We start from the raw sequence: 9837 nt of genomic DNA on the forward strand, positions 1-9837 counted from the left end.
GCTGGTTCGTGGACCAGGTCCCCAGTCAACGGATGGATGTTTCTCTCCTTCTCTTTCTCCCTCCCTTCCCCTCTCCCTGAAAAGAAATAAAATCTTTTTTTTTATGAAAGCTTTTTTAAAATTATTTTTTTAAATTTATTTATCTTTAGAGGGGAAGGGAAGGAGGGAGGGAGAGAAGTATCAATGTATGGTTGCCTTTCATGCGTCCCCTGCTGGGAAGTGGTCTACAGGGAACCGGTCTGCAACACCGGTATGTGCCCTGACTGGGAATCGAACCGCGATTGTCTGGTTCGCAAGCCCTCACTCAATCCACTGAGCTACACCAGCCAGGAGAAATAAAATCTTTTTTAAAAACAGAGTAAGACTATTTTTTGAGCCAGAGTTGCGGTGTGGGTTTCAAGATGGCAGACAGTTACCTACTCACAGCCCTGGAAGCAGCCCACCTGAGGCTAGAGACCATAAGGGTGGATCCGAGGTCACACGTGATTTTCAGAGTGAGTGGGGGAGAGAGTGAATCGTGTCAAGATTCCTGCCCTGACCTGGTAGTGCAGTTGGTTCCAGCATCATCATCCGGATATGCCGAGGTTGCAGTTTGATCCCCAGTCAGAGCACATACAAGAAGAAACCAATGAACGCATAAATAAGTGGAACAACAAATCGACATTTCTCGCTCTCTCTCCCGCCTCTCTAAAATCAATAAATAAAAAATTTTAAAATATTCCTAACACTGCTCCCAAGGTTTAGGCAACAACAGCATGTGGTTTGTTTGCAACTGTTATCTGCCCACATGCTCTTTTGGAAAATGTCAGCTTTTTCCTCTACAGGGTCCCAGACTTGTCCAGATTAACACATCTCTGGCCACTTTACCCAGTGCCAGTTCAGCATGTTTCAGACTAAGTCTCCAGAGAAAGCGTTTGTTTTCCGTTTCAGTATTTTGGGTGATTGGGTTGTGTTTTCTGGGTTTGTTTTCCGTAAGTATGTTCCCGCACTCTGGTTTGTTTGGTTTGGTTTGGTTTGGTTCAGAAAGACTAGAAGGGAATTTAGGAAAAGGGTCAGCTTCCTGGGCCCCGAGTCGGGTCCCTGACACAGAACCCAGTGATCTAGGTGCTGGCTTCTCTGCCCCTGACCCTTCCAGTGGCGGGTCCACCGAAACCAAAAACAGGTGGAGACTTTGCTGAAAGGTGGGAGAGAAGGAAGAGAAGACCAGAGAGAACGGGTTCCATTTCAAAGGGTTAAGTGGATTCATTACAAACAGCCTGGAGGCCTGTCCAGCTGGTGGGAGAGCACAGAACAAAAGCCTAGTGTAGGGGAGCAGAGAAGGTCTGGACATCAGGTGCCTCAGGGGTTGCCGAGACCCGGCATACCAGCGCTGGGCGCACCTGTTCGGTGTGGTCTACCTCCTGGCTCTCCTGAGAGAAAGCCGACACAGGGTGAAGAATAAACAGGTTTTGGCTGGAGGCTTAGTTGAGTCTCCTTCAGCATCACAGAGACTCTGGATGAGCAGCCGAGGAAGGAGGTGGACTATCAGCTGCTACACGTGGGCCCCCTTTGTCTGGCACCTCGAGGTACCAGGTGGGTGGTGGGGCGGAGAAGAGACCCAAGTCAGTGGCTGGAGGAGGTGACTTGGGTCCTTCCCTAGCGCCTTCCAGAACTTAAGTAGGAAATTGCGAAACAGGGCTACATTTTAAAAGAGAAAGTATGTGAAATATGGTTCCTCCCTCCCCTGTCCGCTCTCCCGGAGCTTGGTGGGTGAGATGGGTTCCTGGCTGGACTAGGTCTGGTGTGAGAAAGAGGGCAGAGCCAGGCCCCCAAAGGCTCCTTAGGCCACGCCGCGGCAGCTGTCAGCCTTTGGTTATTGATTATTGTTAATGGGATGTACTGTTTGCATCTGGTGAGCATCAGCCTAGCCCCTGGATAAAGACGGCTCCTTCTTCTGGCTGAGTTTTGTCTCCTGAAAGGGCTGGCTTCTGAGGGCTCCCTCTGCAACCCAATATGTACCATGGGCTGCTGATTAAATAGTTGGAATGTCTTCAGGTCAAGCCAGGCCTGTCCATAAAATGGGAGGCATTTTGGCAGTTCCAAGGCCCCTGGCACCCAGTCTTGGCACTGGACCGTCTGTCTTCTTCAAGGAGCTGCGGTGGGCCTCCCGCCAGCATGCTTCCCTGGGAAACATCGAAGTGAGTTAAAGTCAACAATGAGTTCATCTCCAAAAGGAATAAGCCGGCAGCCTTCAGGGCAGAGAAATGGGAGGAGGGGGGAACAGGGAATTGGGGGCAGTGGAGGGGGTTAAGTGATCCTGGAATGGCCAGACCAGGTCCAAAGCCTGTCAAACAAGCTGGCAGCTCAAGGAACAAAGAAAAGTGCTTTCCCAGGCCAGCCCTGGAACACTCACTTGGAAAAGTTGGTGACAACGAGGGTGTCACAATCCCAGGGACCATGGGAAGCATCCTCCCAAGGATTGGCAGCTGTAGCAAAACACCGACATGGCAAGAGGCGGGGGCAGTTGGGTTGGTGCATTGGTGAGCTCTGGTTCTGCTGGCCCCTGACCTGCCTGCTGGGCATGTATGTGAGGATGGCCACTTGGGCAGGTGAACTTCACTGTCTCATATTCAAGGATTCAAAGAGGGAGGACTCAGGTGTCAAGGCCAAGTGAAGAGCAGGCTCGTGACTGCAGAACCAGCATTTTAATCCGAACATCTCGATCATTAGATTTATCTCTGAGGGTTTTGCAGGTGAATAATTGTTCCTGATTGGAGCCAGAGTCTCACTCCTGTGCCCTTTACAGCCTGGAGCACGACCTAAAGGGCGTCAGAGGGCTCTCAACTCACACTGCTCCTGACAATGCACTGGGGGCTGAGGCACCCGCGGCAGAGCAAAGCCCAAGTGATCCGCACTCTGGGACTGGCCTGTGCACTGAGTGGAGGGAGGGGAGCAGCACCTCCTCACCTTGCACAGAAAAGCCTGATGATGGCCCAGCAGCTGCCTGTACCGGCTGAGCTACAGGTACCCCCATCCGGCCCAGATTCTGGATCTGCCCCCGGGGGGCTGGGAGACCGCAATAACCGCCTTGAATATACACCTGGCCTTTCTCCCAGGGGCAGGACCATTATCGATAGATAATGGTCTGTGTTTGATTTCTCTCAAGCCCTCACATCCATCCTCACAGGGTATTTTATTGTACAAGGTATTTGCCTACCACACAAATTTACAAATCTCTCGCCGCCAGACCAACAAGTTCCACAGACACGGCAGCTCAGTTTCTCACAAACACATTCTCATAGCATTCCCATGGTTTTACCCTTTTCCGTCCGCCCCTTCGCCCCATTTTTTGTTGTTGTTGTTAAACCTGCTTCACTGTTCTGGTCCTTCTGATTTCTCTCCATGCCGGCTAACGTCAGCATTTCTACTCCACTCAAGAGAACTTCCTCAGCTCCTCCCACCACCATCCTTTGTCTTTCTTTCCGATGTGCGACCACACGTTCTTAATAACCGTGCCTTGCCAAGTCCATATTTCCCCTGTACCTCTGACTAATTGCATTCATCTTTTGTTATGATAGGTCAAGGGTTTGTTGAATGAATGAAAAAAAGTGAATGAATGAAAAGGTCCCACTGGAATGAGTTTATTCTGATATGATTCCTGGAGATCATAGTTACTGATAGTGTCTATTCCTTTTTCCTCCTGGGAGGTAAAACAAGGCCAGCCTCAAAGTTCATTAGGGCAGTAGATCAAAAGCAACTTGACTTTGATCTTTTTGTCATGGGTTGAAAGCATGGGTTGTGACCACCCAGCTTTCCAGAGTCATCTCCTGCCACTCCCAACCCTCCTCCCATCCACTCTTCTGCTTGGAACTACTTGATGATGCCCAATATAAGTGAATTTCCAAATTTCAGTGACTTTGTACAGGCTGTTTCCTCCCCCTAAAACTCATAGATCATGCCCAGATCAAGTTGTTATGTGAAGGAGTGCGTCTCCCTGGCAGTTGCTCCCCGCTCTGTGTTCCTAGGGACAGTGCACTTTTATTACAGCTAAGTTTCTGCCTCCAGCCCGATGTCAGCTCCTGAGACCAGGGACTGCGGATTCATTATTGTACTTCCTGTTCTTCCCAACTCTCCCCAAGCTGTGTCTGCCTTGGCGACAGAACTTACAATACCAATGACAAACATACCGCACTTGCACCGTGAAGCTATTTACTGTCATTGCCTCACTTCTGAATTCTCAACCTGAGAGGTGGATACTGTTACTGTGCCCACTTTAAGAAGAGTACGCTGAGGCACAAAGAAGTGAAGGGCTATGACCCAGGGCACACAGCTAACAAATGGCAGAGCCAGGATTTGCATTCAGCCAGTTTCTCTGCCGCACTACTGGCTGGCAGTGTGGAAAGTCTCATTTTGCATGTCCTTACCCCACCTGCGTGCCGTGATGCCCAGCCTGTCCAGTTTCACTCATTTATTGGGAAGAAAAGGGGGACCAGGGGACGGAGCACATGTGCTCACAAATAACAATTCATGGGCATCCAGGAGGCCCTGCCTCTTCACCCCAGCCCCTCATCAGCACCCATCGCCCGTGAAGCTGCTTGGGACCACCTCACCAGGGCATGGCTGCCAGCATGTGGTGCCCGTGTTGGGCCTTCGAACCTCCAGGACTACCATGAGACACTCCAAAAGCCGCCCACCCTGGGCGCAGCTCCTGAACACTCCAATGCACCAGAACCACGCTGAGTGAAGCCAAGAGTCTCTTTCCTACCCGTGGTCATGCTTTGCCTCCATGTCACCAAAGCCTGTCTCACAAAGGCTCTGAACCAAGGAGCTCCTTGGGTTTCTGCCTGAAGACCCCTTTCTCTTTGGGCTCAGAAAAAGATCTCTGGGTTGGGCCAGGGGACTGGCAAACCAGTGCTGCTCCTCCCTGACCCCCTTTTCTCCTCTTCCAAGTCTCCCTGTGTCTCCTCCCCGTGAAATTTCAAACTTGGCAGAGCGCCCCCTGCTGGTCCACTTGCTGTAGCATCAGCTACGCTCAGATGTATGTAGTAGACCCCTCATTTGAATCCCCAGAGAAGAAAAAAATAACAGAAATGTACCTCCACATTGGGACAGGCAACGCTCACTCTCAGAGGACAATGGCAACTAGACGGTCAGCTGATAGTCAGCTAACATGCCCATTCTGCGTGCAGAACACACACCAGAGCCCTAGGGCAGAGTTGTGAGCAAGCTTTTCCTGTAAAGGGCCAGGTAGCGAATATCTCAGGCGTTGCAGGGCAGCTACTTATCTCTGCCACTGTAGTTCAAAAGCAGCCACAGGCCATCTGTAAGCAAACGGCATGGCTGTGTTCCAATAAAACTTTATTTATAAACACAGAAATTTGTATTTCATAGCGTCTTCACATGCCATAAACTATTCTTATTTTAAAAGCATAGAGACCAGCCCTGGCTGGTGTGGCTCAGTGAATTGAGTGCCGGTCTGCAAACCAAAAGGTTGCCAGTTCGATTCCCAGTCAAGGCACATGCCTGGGTTGTGGGCCAGGTCCCCAGTAGGGGGTGTGTGAGAGACAACTGATGGATATAACTGCCTTTACCTCTCTCCCCCGCTTCCCCTCTCTTTAAAAATAAATAAATAATTAAAACACTAAAGACCATTCTAAGTTCACGAGCCACACAAAAACAGATGGCTGGTATTTCGTGTTTGGAGGGAGGGCTCTTGTTTGACCACCCCTGCCCTTGGAGATAAAGTACTTGGTTTGTGTCTGGTGCATGGGGAGGTGGGGGAGGGGAGAGCACAGCAAAACCTGAGTCCTGAGGTCCTGGGCACTGCGGCCAGGCATCCTGGGGGATATGCCCAGCTCTGGGCTGGAAGCAAAACTGACAACTCGAAAGTCACTCGGATAGATGTTTAAAGCCCCTAGAAGATTCCTCCAACCTGGTCACACTGAGCTGGAAGGATTGCTTTTTTTTTCTCCAAGATTTTATTTCTTCTTAGAGAGAGGGTAAGGGAGGGAGAGGGGGACACATCAGGACATATGGATCAGTTGCCTCTTGCACACACTTATTGGGGGACCTGGCCTGCGGCCCAGGCATGGGCCCTGACTGGGAATCAGACCAGCAAGTGTTTGGTTCACCAGCCAGTGCTCAATGCACTGGGCCACACCAGCCAGGCCTGACTTGTCTTTTTCTAATCAAGGCTCTACAGAGGTACACGTAGGTTTTGACCACTTCTCCCTCTGCTGCTTGAGAAGGTATCGTTCTGCTCTTCTGCCACACCTCAGTCTGAGTCTCTGCTTGGAAATGAGATTTTGTTCTCAGGCTAGCCTAGACCAGCCAACTGAGCGAGAGAGACACAGGAGGCCAAGGAACATCTTTGTGTTTTACTGGGCAGAAGCTGCCTCTTGGGCAAGACTGACCTTCTGACAACAGAGGTCCCCCTGACACACTGGTTTTGGAAGTTGATCTTTCAGGTTCTTTAACATGACATTATTCTTTTGGAAACGACCCAAGGGACCTGGTTAACATTTTAAAAAGTGTTTTCCTAGGGAAAAGGGAGGGTAGGCAGGAGACGAACGGGTAAAGAATTACACAAAGGTTTAGTCTAACGGCTTAAAAATCAAAAGGATCACTGGACAGATAGGTATCAAGTGTAATAGGAAACACACCAATGCCGGGGCCCCCCAGCCACCATGGAGCTTAAACAGTTACCTACGATTTGGAATTATACTTTAAATCTCCACATCGTTGTGCATTCTGGATCCATTTCTCAGGACGCAGCCAGCAATTCTGAGTTATCTAGACCAGGCTGAAAATTAGAGGCCATTAATAGCATCTCATAAAATGGCTTCTCAGGTTTTCTTAAGGAGAATATGCTGAGGACCAGGGGGATTCAATGACAGGAAGGAGCAAAACGCTGCTAGTTATTTTTCCACAGCTTAATCTAGAGATCTTTTTGAAGAGCTCCTTACCCAGCAATGCAGTGAATGCCAAGACCAATACAGACTATGTTTCTCCTACTTGGAAGTGGTGACCAGATACACCATCTATGAAGAAAAGTTTCTCGGGGTTCCCAGGGGTAAGCCTCTCAGCCACTTTTCAGAGCCATCCAACCCATCACTTTGCTGCATCCTTGTCCCCAGACTTCCCGGGCATCCTGGACGGAAAACGGAAGGCCATTTGGCTGGCCAAGCTTCCATTTAAGGCACCTTCCTTTTCTTATACTCCTTTGCAAACTTTTGAGGTTGTATGACCAAGGACTCTCTTCTTTTGTTTTCTAAAAACGAAACACAACAACAAGACCCTGAAAGCATTTTCCAAGTGCTTCCCTGTTCTTCTTGGGTCCCAGAACCTCTAACTGGGGCTATAACTCTTCCACCTTGAGCAGCAGCCACTCTGGGGGCCCACTTCTTGGCCCCAGCAGGCAGGGGGCAGGTCCTCGTGGACTTGTCAGAGCAGAGAGAGACCCAGGAGGTCGACTAGAGAAGCCTCCGCTCTCAGTTCAACCAGGAAGGAAAAACCAACAAGCTGGCACTAATTAAGAGCTAATGGCCTTACAGTGGAGTGTTGCCAGAGGATAACGACCCTCCAGCTGCAGCATAAATATCAAGGCATTTGGGGCAGAGCCAAGACATATATTTTCAGAGTGCGTTAGACACTGCTGCAGCCGTCCTCGGCCTGGCTCTGCTGAGGAAACGAGAGGAGTTCGGATCGGTGGGACAGGAGCCGGGTCTTCTTAGGGCTGCCTTCTGGTCCCAAAAGCCTCAGGGAGACTTTTAGGAAAGACTGCTTTTCAGATTTCACACTTTTGTGTATATAAGAAGCATGTGAGGCACTCCTTCAAATGTATGTTCTCTGGACCCCACTTTCAGAGGGTCTGATTTCGGGAGCTCTGGGGTGAAGCCCAGGAGTCTACATTTTTAACCAGTTCTCCCCAGTGATTCTGGTGCCGCTGGTCCCCAGACCTCACTTTGAGAAATGCTACTTCTGAAGCTGCTGCTCCTTTCCCACTAGATCCCAATAAAAAAGTTTTTACAGCATGATGAAGCAGGTGAGGTCAAGATCCTCTGCTTCTTGAGGAAACACCAGCCTCCGTTCTTTCCTATCAGAACGTGGCAGGAGGCTGTTCCAGACACGTCTCTGTTGAGGTCTTCCCATTCACACCGGCCTGTGGTTCCTGGGAGGAGAAGTCCAGGGAATGAGGTGCTAACCACGAGTCTGGAGGAAAGGAGAAGGCAGCCCATCTGTACCATGTCTACAGTGCTTTCATGGACTCTAATTCCTACACCACACAGCTATCTTTCAGGGTGGTTAATGTGTCTGTTTTAAAGCAGTTGTAGGTGTGTCTTGCCTCCTCTGGTTACCACCGCATCAGAAAGGGGAGTGAAAAGATAGTGTATCTCAACTGCTGTAAGCGGGGCAGGCAAACCAAACCAATAACGTTAGCTCAGCCCACCTTGCTCAAGCTTTACTTTGGCTGGTAGAAATGAGGCTGGTTGTCAGGATCAGCAAAAACTGTTGTAAAAGGATTGATGGATCAGGTTATAAAAATAGATGGAAAGTTTATATGATAAACGCAGCTGAGTATGAGAACAGGAGAGAAACAACCCACCATATCATCTGGGAAAATGAAACTCCTTGGCAAGACTTCACAACAGCTTGATTCAAAATTTCATAATGAAATTATGTCTCTGATCAAAGTCTGAATGAGCTCATGGGCTGATTTTTGCCATTCGTGTTTATTCTGGTCTGAACCAAACTGAGGCATCAGAAACCCATTATCCTGGTCTTTGCTCCGGGAGTGGGCTATTGCTCCTTCGTTTGGGGGGACCACAGAGACAGTGCGAGGCAGAGGGGGGTGTCTTTGGATCCTCACCAGGCGTGAAGTTGTTTCTGCTCAGCTCTCAAAGACTCCCGGGGACCCCAGGTCAGGGTCAGGCCTTTGTAGCTAAATTGTGTTTAATGTCCTGATACTTGCCCTGGGGGCAGCGAAAGTGAGTCTTGAGGGAGAGAAGGTATTTCCCGCTCTTGCTTAGGACATGGCCTTCTTTTTTGTTCTAGAAAGAATGTTTTTGAGTTTGTTTGTTTCAAACTCAGAGAAATAAAGACTCAATCATTCCTTCCACAATTACAGTACCTCTCTTTGTATTAAATTGTTTGTTTTTACGGATTGAGCTTCATCACCAGCTGGAATCCACCTTCCTCCTGCCTAACCACCTCTTCTCTGGCCTATCCTGAAATCACAGTGCTGGGCACTTCCTAGCAACTTGAAATACAAAAAAAAAAAAAAAAAAAAGCGGGAGGGATTTTTGGTTGAAACACAGACCTAGAGACTTCATATTGATTAGTAGAAACAGAGATGGCTGGGTCTTACCCCCTCAAGGTGAAAGACACCCCCTTCTCTTATTTACTGTGTCCCCTTAAAGTTCGAAGGTTGAAGTTTCTAATCCCCATTGTGGCATTACTTGGGTGAGGGATTTACGGAGGTAATTAGATTTAGATGAGGTCAGAATGGGATTCGTTCCCTTATAAGGAGAGGAAGAGACTAGAGCCTTCCCTGTCTCTCCCACCTGTGAGGACACAGTGAGAAGGTGGCTGTCTGCAAGCCCGGAAGAGAGTTCCCACCTGGAACCCAACCGCACGGGCACCCTGATTTGGGCTTTCTAGACTCCGGAACTGTGAAAAGTAAATGTCTGTTGTTTCAGTCCCCCAGTCTGTGATGTCTTCTTACAGCAGGATAAGCTCAAACACTATTCGTTCCTTCATTCAGTGAATAGTTCTGGAGTCCTTACTAAGTTTCAAGTGCTGTTCCAAATCTTGGAGATACCACAGTGAAGAAACTTAGAAGGTCCCTGCTCTCAGGAA

This window comes from Artibeus jamaicensis, unplaced genomic scaffold (assembly GCF_021234435.1).
Source record: "Artibeus jamaicensis isolate MK-2021 breed Jamaican fruit bat unplaced genomic scaffold, CSHL_Jam_final scaffold_847, whole genome shotgun sequence".
In the NCBI taxonomy this organism is placed as follows: Eukaryota; Metazoa; Chordata; class Mammalia; order Chiroptera; family Phyllostomidae; genus Artibeus; species Artibeus jamaicensis.